Source organism: Mizuhopecten yessoensis, unplaced genomic scaffold, assembly GCF_002113885.1.
Source record: "Mizuhopecten yessoensis strain PY_sf001 unplaced genomic scaffold, ASM211388v2 scaffold2329, whole genome shotgun sequence".
NCBI lineage: Eukaryota > Metazoa > Mollusca > Bivalvia > Pectinida > Pectinidae > Mizuhopecten > Mizuhopecten yessoensis.
Genome location: NW_018404492.1, coordinates 1,730,134 through 1,740,329, shown reverse-complemented (window position 1 = coordinate 1,740,329; position 10,196 = coordinate 1,730,134). Strand labels below are relative to the sequence as shown.

Genomic DNA, 10,196 nt, shown 5'->3' with positions numbered 1-10,196 from the left:
AAAGAGTACAATGGAGTGTGTTTGTGTGTGAGATTGACAAATTGTCCTGGTTCAGTGCTGCGATGTCGGTTGATGTGTATACCTTACAACGGTTCGATCATCACAAGTTCCTCCCTCCAGTTGGATGCCCTCCTGACAAAAATGACGGAATGAGTCTACATGTTCCCAATACATTAGACATAACATAGTCAGACATCAAAGTTTTCACCCAGGCTGCACGGACGAGCTGTTGCATCAATACGTTCCCCTGTTATAATATCTGTCCCCAAGAATTCACATTATAATCGGGCACAATTGTTGCTCGACACTTGGTGTAGAACATTTGTTCCCAAGACTTTACATTTTTTGATAATCAGGGAATACCGGGCTATAGACAACAGTTGTAAGATTGCAGACATTGTTACTGCCTTGCCAGCTGATACATTCATCAGACCTTACATAATCTGTCTTCTGTTCATTAGGTGTCCACTATATACTACTCCCTGGCATTCTCACACTCACTATATCAGATTATCTATCTCACTAGTCTACCCCTTAATTAGGTCAATCATTGATGTTTAGCTTATTAAGTAGGTCAATTATATAGGGGTTTGCTTCTGAAAAGGGTCAGTAATCTATAATTAGCATTTAAGTAGGTCAGCCGTAATGGATGTTTAGCTCCTTAATTAGGTCAACATTCCATGTTTGGATAGCTGAGATTTTGTGCCTAATAAAGGATGAATTTGAGATTTCACTGGCTGATGGGAAAATAAACAGAAATATAAAGTCTTGATTTAAACTTCATATGTGTTTCAAGTCATTTTGGTAGAAATACTTTCTAGGAGCTATTATTATCACAATGGGAGGGGGGGGGGGTAATTACAGGAGCTGGCCTGTACTTCCTTCCACTATGTGTACCTGCATTTATACAGGTAACATTTGTATGTATAATCTAATGGGTCATTGTATTCATTATCTACAATATTATCAGCTCCCCTCTCTTGTGTGATTGGTTCAACCTGAATTGTGTCTGACCTACTGATTGGAGTTGGACCAAGGTCATAAGGTCAAGGTCATTGGTTGTCAGTCTACTTTATATTGTCATATGTGAGGCATAATGTCAACTTTCATTATAATTTCTCGGAAGATTCTGTAATGATCCATATATAGGTTACTTTTAATTGTGAAACGGTGATTCGACTAAACGTTAACACTTACTGGATGAAGCAACAGCTACCAGCCCCTAAGGTAGGCAGTTATACGCCTCACTTTGTGATATACAGTGAGTGTATTGCGGTGTACTACCTATGAAGATTATGTAATGTGTGGTCAAGTAATCCTAGACTCAATTTGACCAGTGACCACTGTCAACAAATGTGGTTGGTCAAAATCAATTTGTAGAGATGGTGTTTAGGTGGAGCACACCTGGTGGTACACCTGGTGGGCTGGGAGACAGGTAACTCACACCCATAACTGAGGCTCATTCACATGCCTGGTCAGACCTCATCACATGTCATTGTTATTCGGCCTTGTCCTAAATGTTAGTATGATTTGTGAGGTTCCTTCATTTTTCAAATGTGAGTTTTGCCTGGTAGGAACATTTAGGTTGCTATACCTTTCAGCTATTTTACAGTTCTGCCTGGTCACTTAAGTAAAATTTCTTCAATAATGACAAGATTTTTTTACACAAACAGTTTTTATCAAATAAACTTGGCATGTACAAAGAGGTTTCCTTGTGTCGTGGCTGGCCTCCAATGATAGTTTTCTTAATATTTATACCAGGTAGTTTTCCAACACAGTTTGTCACTGAAATGGATGGTCTTTTCACGAATCTTTCAAGACATGAATAGTCATTCAAGAAAGTAATCTCTTAAGACATTAGGCCCACTATGTCTTTGACAAGTTTAGAAACACCTCAACTGTTGGTGACACCACTAGAATTGCGCTCTGTGGTCAATTAAAAGAATGATCAGAGGCCTACCACTCTAAAAAAGATCTGATAGCTAAAAAGAAAACGCCCCCCATTCTCATCAACAGCATACCCTTGTCACTTCTCTTAATTCCTTCTGATTAGCACTTCCTCACATTTATTAGGCCCCTTGATTTTATGAAGTTTTTAACCAGAGAAACTCTATCACATGCCAATTATCTTCAACTTGTTGAAGTTGGGCAATATCCAGAAATATCAAAAACCCTGTTAATACCCCTAAACAGAACTTTCTCTTTAAAACAGGTGCTTTATCAAGACAGGTTCTTTCATTTTTCCTTGCAGTTTGGAAAAAACTTGACAATTAAAGGTGGTTTAATTTGGTTTTCATCCTCCAAGAGTGGTCCTATTATTACAAATTTCCTATGAGTGTAAACAGCAAGTGTGCATCACCTCAATCATTGTTTTGTTCTATAAAATACAATATCCTAAAGTAACAGATTTACCACGAACATTTAGCAAATTGTGTTGATGATGCCCTTGTAAGACACCCATGTGGCGTCTTGAAATGTAATACAATATTTAAAACGTAGAAAATACAGTTTTTTCTTGTATAGAAATATTCAGATTGTACCAATTATGTTTTTTTATAGATAGAGAATTACTATGATTTGTCTGTGCCTTGGTATAGCTCTGACAGTGTGACGCTACGTCTATTGTGTACCAAACCTTGCCCATTGTACAAGGTCATTGTAACCCCCACCACCTATAAACCCTATGCTAATTCCTTTAAATGTACTAGATTTGTTGCTTTTGAATATAATAATGGACTGCTTTCCCGTTTTCTATAGAAATGTAAATGGGTGTGTAAAATGGCTGTTATGTGTGCTGCACTGAACACAGTGTACTATACTGTCTAATTGTCCATACGCAGGCTTCAAAAACCTGTACTTTAATACACAGTTGTAGCCTTGGACGGTAAAACAGGTTCGAGAGTTCTCAACATGTACAGATCTGTTCCTCATCCGTTTGTTTATGCAGAATTATTCCAAGTGTAAAACGCAGTGACCGAAATTCGTTTTATAATGCATGCAAACTCAGTCGTTTGGTTTCTTGCCAAATATATAGAATTGATTTTGAATATAATAATTTAGATGGTAATTAAATAAAGATGAATACATAATATGGAATAATGGTCAATGGTTTAGTCAAATGAATATTAATAATTCATAAGAGATGAATGTTCCTGAACACAGCCAATGGAAAACATACCGGACCTCTTTATATGTATTACAGTCTAATGCTGCAAATTCAATTAACCAAAGGGGCATATTTACTGTTGGTGATCTCAAGTAAGTAGTGAATAAACTTGCTCTCAGACTGACAGGTTTGGATAAAGATTTGTAAAAGCATTTGTATGACATTTAAAAGACCTTAATTTGTCTGTTGATTTCTTTTTAGCTGATCCAGCCATTGTTGTTTGTTTCAAGTTTTCTGGTTCTGTTTTGCACACCATTCTGTCTGTTCTCTGGTTTCTGCATTGCCAGCCGTTCTTCGGTTTTGCCCGCCATTCTCTCTGTTCTCTGGTTTCTGTTTTGCCCGCCATTCTCTCCGTTTTCAGGTTTCTGTTTTCCCCGCCATTCTGTCAGTTCTCAGGTTTCTGTTTTGTTCGCCATTCTCTCCCTTCTCTGGTTTCTGCTTGGCCAGCCGTTTTTCGGTTTTGCCCGCCATTCTGTCAGTTCTCAGGTTTCTGTTTTGCCCACCATTCTTTCTGTTCTCTGGTTTCTGTTTTGCCTGCCATCCTGTCTGTTCTCTGGTATCTGTTTTGCCCCCCATTCTGTCTGTTCTCTGGTATCTGTTTTGCCTGCCATTCTGTCTGTTCTCTGGTATCTGTTTTGCCCGCCATTCTGTCAGTTCTCAGGTTTCTGTTTTGTTCGCCATTCTCTCCCTTCTCTGGTTTCTGCTTTGCAAGAAATTCTTTAGTTAATAAGTGTAAATTGCAGAAAAGTTACATTAAGTATCTGTGAGATATCAATATTTTGTTTGGCTGACAGCTTTTGCTTTTTATACTGAAAAAATTTGGTACAATATGTATAGGCACATGTATTACAGATAACAAATAATCCAATTCCGATGCTAGAATACACTGGGTCCTTTACATCATAACAAATATACTTGGTCTGTATTGTAAACTAGCTTCCTTTTTTCTTCTGTGAATTCATGAAAACATTTATTTGCAGAAAATCCAATTAAAAAAGGTTTTGTTAATTTGTAAATATTTAAAAGGATGTTTTGAAGTGTCCTTGCGAAAGACGTGTGATTGGTCGCATACAACACAGACTAGTTACTGAACCTCGGGGTTAACTCCGTACAGAATGTGAGTCACTTTTTTTTATTTAAGATAAGAAATAAATACATAAAAATGGAATAAGACTTTGAACTAAGGTAAACAAGCGTTTAAATACGTGTCACTATTCCATGACGTATTCTTTAGTGTTGCACAGATTTATAACTGATAATGCCGCGAGGGGGGCATACCAAGGCAGGGAGGTTGTCGTCAGGAAAACAGCAGGCACTGATATGGTCTTGTTAGAGTATTCTGTCAGTTTGACCTGTTTTACAATTATATTGTTATTAATTTTAGGAAATGCACCGAGCAGGATTTCTCAGAAAAATGAAACATGATACTCTGAGCTTTAAATGGTCTTTCTCAGAATTTGCCTGCACTACAATTTCTTTTCATTTGATATATAATATACCTTTTTTTTTTTATTTAAATACATCTCATGGTTAACACATAGTGTATATAAATGTTAAATTAGCTTAAATTAACATACAAAAAATAAAAATGCCTGTCCATGTCTGTTCCAAAATTATACCCCAGACATGATATCAGGTAAAATAAATGATCACTGTTTCAGTTTTGCAATACTAATTAACTGATAAATGCCTACCTTTATACTGAAGTAACTTACCCTTCCTGACCCTCACACCAAAGTTACCTCCCCATCCAGACCCTCACACCAAAGATACCTCCCCATCCAGACCCTCACACCAAAGTAACACACCAAAAGTACCCGCCCCTCACCCCAAAGTTACCTCCCCATCCAGACCCTCTCACCAAAGTTACCTCCCCATCCTGACCCTCACACCAAAAGTACCCGCCCCTCACACCAAAGTTACCTCACCATCCTGACCCTCACACCAAAGTTACCTCCCCATCCAGACCCTCACACCAAATTTACCTCCCCATCCAGACCCTCACACAAAAGTAACCTCCCCATCCAGACCCTCACACCAAAGTAACACACCAAAAGTACCCGCCCCTCACACCAAAGTAACCTCACCATTCCAACACTCATACAAAAGTTACCTCCCCTTCCTACCCTCACACAAAAGTTACCTCCCCTTCCTACCCTCACACCAAAGTTACCTCAGCATCCCATGGCCATCACTCATACTAAAGTTACTTCCCCTCCGGACCTTCACATAAAACTGACAAGGACAAGAATACAGAGGGTGATTTGACCAGTCGAGTCTAGTCAAAGCTCGACAGAACAGAACTTCAGTTGGTAGTCTAAATAAAGGTCTAAATTTAGTGTCTCTGATCTCTTGAAATTCATTCAAGATGGTATCCATATTACCTAAATGGGTGAAATATGACTGATGCTTGGATTCACTGAGGTCATTTGATACGTCTGGTACACGACCAACATTATCTTGTATGTAATCAAAAATATCTATTTCCAATAGGGTCTAATAGTAAGGGAACATCGGTGTTTGAAGACATATGGTGGTTGTCAATTTGTGTATGATATCGGCCATTAAAACGGGCTTATTAACTTTCCAATGAATGACAAAATAACACTTTTTAAATTTGAGAGTCTTATATTGATGTGTAAGTATTACAGGGCAAAATTTTCAATCTTCAAAAATAGCAACCCTTTTGTGAAATTCCTGTGATGTAATTATCGCACTCAGAATTTCACAGATCCTGCTATCTGTATGGGAGTTATGAAGCCCTGTTTACAAAATTGTTGGCCAAATCTTTCCCTGAACAATTTCCTCCTGCAGTTATAATCCCAATTTGTAAAACTATTCGTTTTCTCTAGTCAGGAATTTTCGTAGAAGTTACCTCCCTTTTGCAAAATTCTTCGTCAGATCTTGTCCGCACAACTCTTCCTGTAGTGTTAATCTTTTTGTGAAAACATCCTAGATGTATTTATTGCACTTCCATTTTATTTTGTCTTTTTATGGGTGTTATAATTACATTGTCCTTTTTATACGCCCGTCGAAGACGGAGACGTATTATGTTATCACGTGAGCGGGTGGGCGGGCATGCGAACGATGTCCGCTCGATATCTCAAGTAATTATTAACGGATTAACTTCAAACTTCACCACAAGGTTAATTACCATGAAACCTCGGACAAGTTCGATAACCGCCATTATCCGACCATAATTTGTGGAGTTATGCCCCTTTATGGACTTGCCGAAACAGTGTCCGCTCGATATCTCGAGTAATTATTAACGGATTAACTTCAAACTTCACAACAAGGTTAATTACCATGAAACCTCGGACAAGTTCGATAACCGCCATTATCCGACCATAATTTGTGGAGTTATGCCCCTTTATGGACTTGCCGAAACAGTGTCCGCTCGATATCTCAAGTAATTATTAACGGATTAACTTCAAACTTCACAACAAGGTTAATTACCATGAAACCTCGGACAAGTTCGATAACCGCCATTATCCGACCGTAATTATTGGAGTTATTCCCCTTGGTTTCATTAATGCGATGCATGTGTTCCATGATGTTGAATTGCACTCATTGATCTACCAGTTATGTTGAATGATTTCTCTTTCAATATCAATTACTCACAAATACTTCATATATTTCAATCATACAAACAACTGCTCATTCAATGTGTGACGGGTGTATTTTATACCGCTCGCGGTAACCTTGTTCAGAATTGGAGATAGGGGGAGGTATTGGCCTATATGAGGAGGTATTGGCCTATAGGGGGAGGTATTGGCCTATAGGGGGAGGTAATGGCCTTTCGCTGCAGTCGCTGGTGTTATATGTCCTATGTAAATGTATCATTTGAAGGAAGTATCTGGTCATATTTGTTGGCCAGGATCATATTTTGTATTAGCTATGAAGGCCACAAGAAGGGTTATAGGGTCAGTAGATTGTCTTGATTTCAACTTTTGCAGAATGATTTATGTTTAATTTATATCATTATACCTCATCTATGTTAAATATTGTCCCTAATTGATTAAGACACATTGTATGATCCTGAGACAAATCACCTTTTCTTACACTAACTACTACACGCTTGAAGTTGTAAAAAACCTTGTGTCTCTCATCAGTGCATGTCTCTAAAAGGAACCTTTCAAGAGTTATTGTCCTTCACAAGATCGGCAACAAGGGCAGACAACAACCACCCTTCCAAATCTAAGATTTAGTTTGTTGGTGTTGTTGATATGTAGTGTATTCACTTGATTTGGTACTTTATTGAAAAAAAAATATTCAATACACTTTTCATTACCAGTTTGGCCCTGGTGATAGGGTAATATGAAGGTTTGTCGACCCTCAGCAGTCATATTCCCCTCAGGCTTTGCCCTTGGGCAATGACAGCATCGGGTAAACAAAACCAAAGATCGCCCTACCACCAGGGCTGTTTAAGTGGAATATTGTTTGTGTCGATGAACACTTTCAGCTTTTTTTCTTAGTCAAAATGTTGCTCCACCATTATAAGCATCAAACAGACTCGTGTTTTACTCCTCAGTTACGGACGCTTCCTTTGAAACTGTGAAACATTGTACAGGTGTAATGTTATCTAATGAAAGAACCTAAATCAGGACACATAGAGTAATTACCTGTGTCTGGGTGCTCTAGATGTATGCCCTCAAGTAGCCAATTAGCTAATTACCCCCAAAAAAATAAAACGTTGCTATCATTTTGAAATTCAAGTACCTGTAGATATTACACAGCAAATATACATCACACGAACTTTTCATGTAAATGTTTGACTTTTCATGTTATTTTTAATTGCTGCAATTTGAATCATAATTAGAATCAAATTTCCTATTAAAAGATGGATTTTTTACATCATTGAATTTAAGAAGTAAGTACTGGAACATGACATTTTTACATTCTTGTTTGATGTAAACAATTTTTTTTCGATTTGATGTGATAACAGTTCGTTTTTAATTCTAAGAAACTGCGTTTTAATAAAGGATGAAATATGTTTTAAATGACCTAAAGTCTTAGTTCTATTTTAAATTGATGTGTAAGTATTACACAGCAAATCCAGACCTCCACTTCACATACTGTCAGCCTGACACTCTCCACAATGGACATTTTAATTGGGTAAAAAGTCTCGGACACTGAACGGTCTGAATAGGCGAGCCACAGGTAGCCCAGGGTCAGATATTGTGTCCCCTTGTCAGCTGGACAGCGGCCGCGGAACACAGCCAGGTGAATGTGGGACCCTATCACAGGTTACTGCCAAACAACTTGCCGCGGCATGATTCCATTTTATCTGGTCCCAGCTTCAAGTGTCACAGTGTTGGATCACGGGACCTTAGCAAACCAAGCTCTCTTCTGATTGGTTCCTGCTCCCCTTAATGTTTACTATCAACTTTACTACAATGTTTATACTGATGGCCTGACTGCGGCTTTATATACGCAGCAAAACTTTTATACTTTGTGGCAGAGAACTGAATCGGAAGACCTGTCGGTAAGTCGTTTGTTCATTTAGTTGTCAGTGCATGCATGCAGGTGATTATGATTAATTAGTGTACATGCAGTTATGATGTGGGGCACAGTTGGTAAGGGCACAGGTGTGTGCAGGTAGCGTGAGAGCTCCGGATATGGTGATGAGGTCAGTTTTACCTGTGTGTGTACAGGTGTGAACTCTTGTCAACTCACCTGGTCAAGCACACTGAGTAAGGACAAACAGCATCATTATTCATGTTACCCAAAGCAGAAAACACTCTGGCGTAAACTTTTAGAATTGGTGTATGTATACTTTATTTTTCAACGATTTATTTAGTTATACGATGCGTTATAAAAGATTTTGGGAGAGCATGTAGTTTTGCATGAGTTCATCAAGGGACTATCCTCTCCAGGTACTGTTCCGCTAACTTAACGTGGGGCAGGAGACGCATTTAGCACAACTACTCGCAGCTTATTGTTATTTGTTAAAGAGAATTAGCACTGACATGGATTAGTCATTATGTAATTAGTTAACCAGCATCCCCGGCAGAGGATATGGCTGTCATGATATTACAGAGGATATGGCTGTCGTGATATTACAGGGGGGATGGGAGGGATTCATTCTTCATTAGAAAAATGAGTTTAATATTAAAGGGGAAGAATAGGTAAGGAAGGAAATTGGGGGATAAAAAGGTAGGGGTTTTGAATTTTAAAAAGTACTCTGGTAATGGAAGGGAATGGAATTATGGAGGGGAATATGGGAGGGGGAAGAAGTGTTACTAGACAGTAAAAGTGAGACTTTGAAGGTGAAATTAGCAGGAAGAAAGTTTGAAGTAAAAATGGAGGATAACAAGTTAGGGTAGAAATGGTAGGGAGGTTAGGAGAAATAGACAGGGGAAATTAAGAGAAGGAGAGAAGAATGAGAGGCAGAGGGGAAATAGAGAGAGGAATGGAGAACCTGGAAAGGTGAAGAAACATACAATAGATAGAGCACGATAATTGAGGGAAATATAGAGGATGGAGAGGAGGAGGGACTAGAAACAAGAAAATGTTTGTTCCAGGATACATGGAGCACAACACTTCCTGGGTCCGATAAAACTCAGCCCTTAAACTCACCTTCATAGAGCTCCCCTTAGATAGGAGCGCACCCATTGACTGCGTTTCCTTGCGTGTGTATTGCATGCGAGTGATGTTTATTAGTGTTGTATTGTTATGTGCGACTGTGCGCCAAAGATCCGTCTGAACCGTGTTTCGAAACTCTCCAACCCGTCAGTGCAGATGTGGTGATTACGAGAATTACGCCAATTCTCTTACATAAGTTCCCAGGGTTTCCATGACAACAGTAAACAAGCCAGTTTGTGGATAGGTGTACTCTGTATTGTTATATACTATCAATGGTGTACCTACATCATGATAGGTGCTTGTTTGGAGAGGTAAGTTGTAGTTTGACTCCATTCCAAAAAATGAATTCATGTAAATGCAAAAAGAGAAAAGAAAACCCCGCTAAACTGTGCAGAAATGTGAAGAACTAATGATGGTGCATCTGGTTTGTGTGAATGTATACATT

The 10,196-nt window shown here is 38.6% G+C and overlaps 1 protein-coding gene across 1 annotated transcript in view; it reads left to right on the top strand.

Moving 5' to 3' along the window:
* The first annotated feature begins 8,545 nt into the window (after positions 1-8,545).
* The window catches only part of LOC110445593 (semaphorin-1A-like), a 42,002-nt gene continuing 40,351 nt past the window's right edge, over positions 8,546-10,196 (top strand). Inside the window, exon 1 of the mRNA XM_021490271.1 lies at positions 8,546-8,651. The gene's annotated coding sequence lies outside the window, so the exon portion shown is untranslated. The remainder of the gene's footprint in view (positions 8,652-10,196) is intronic.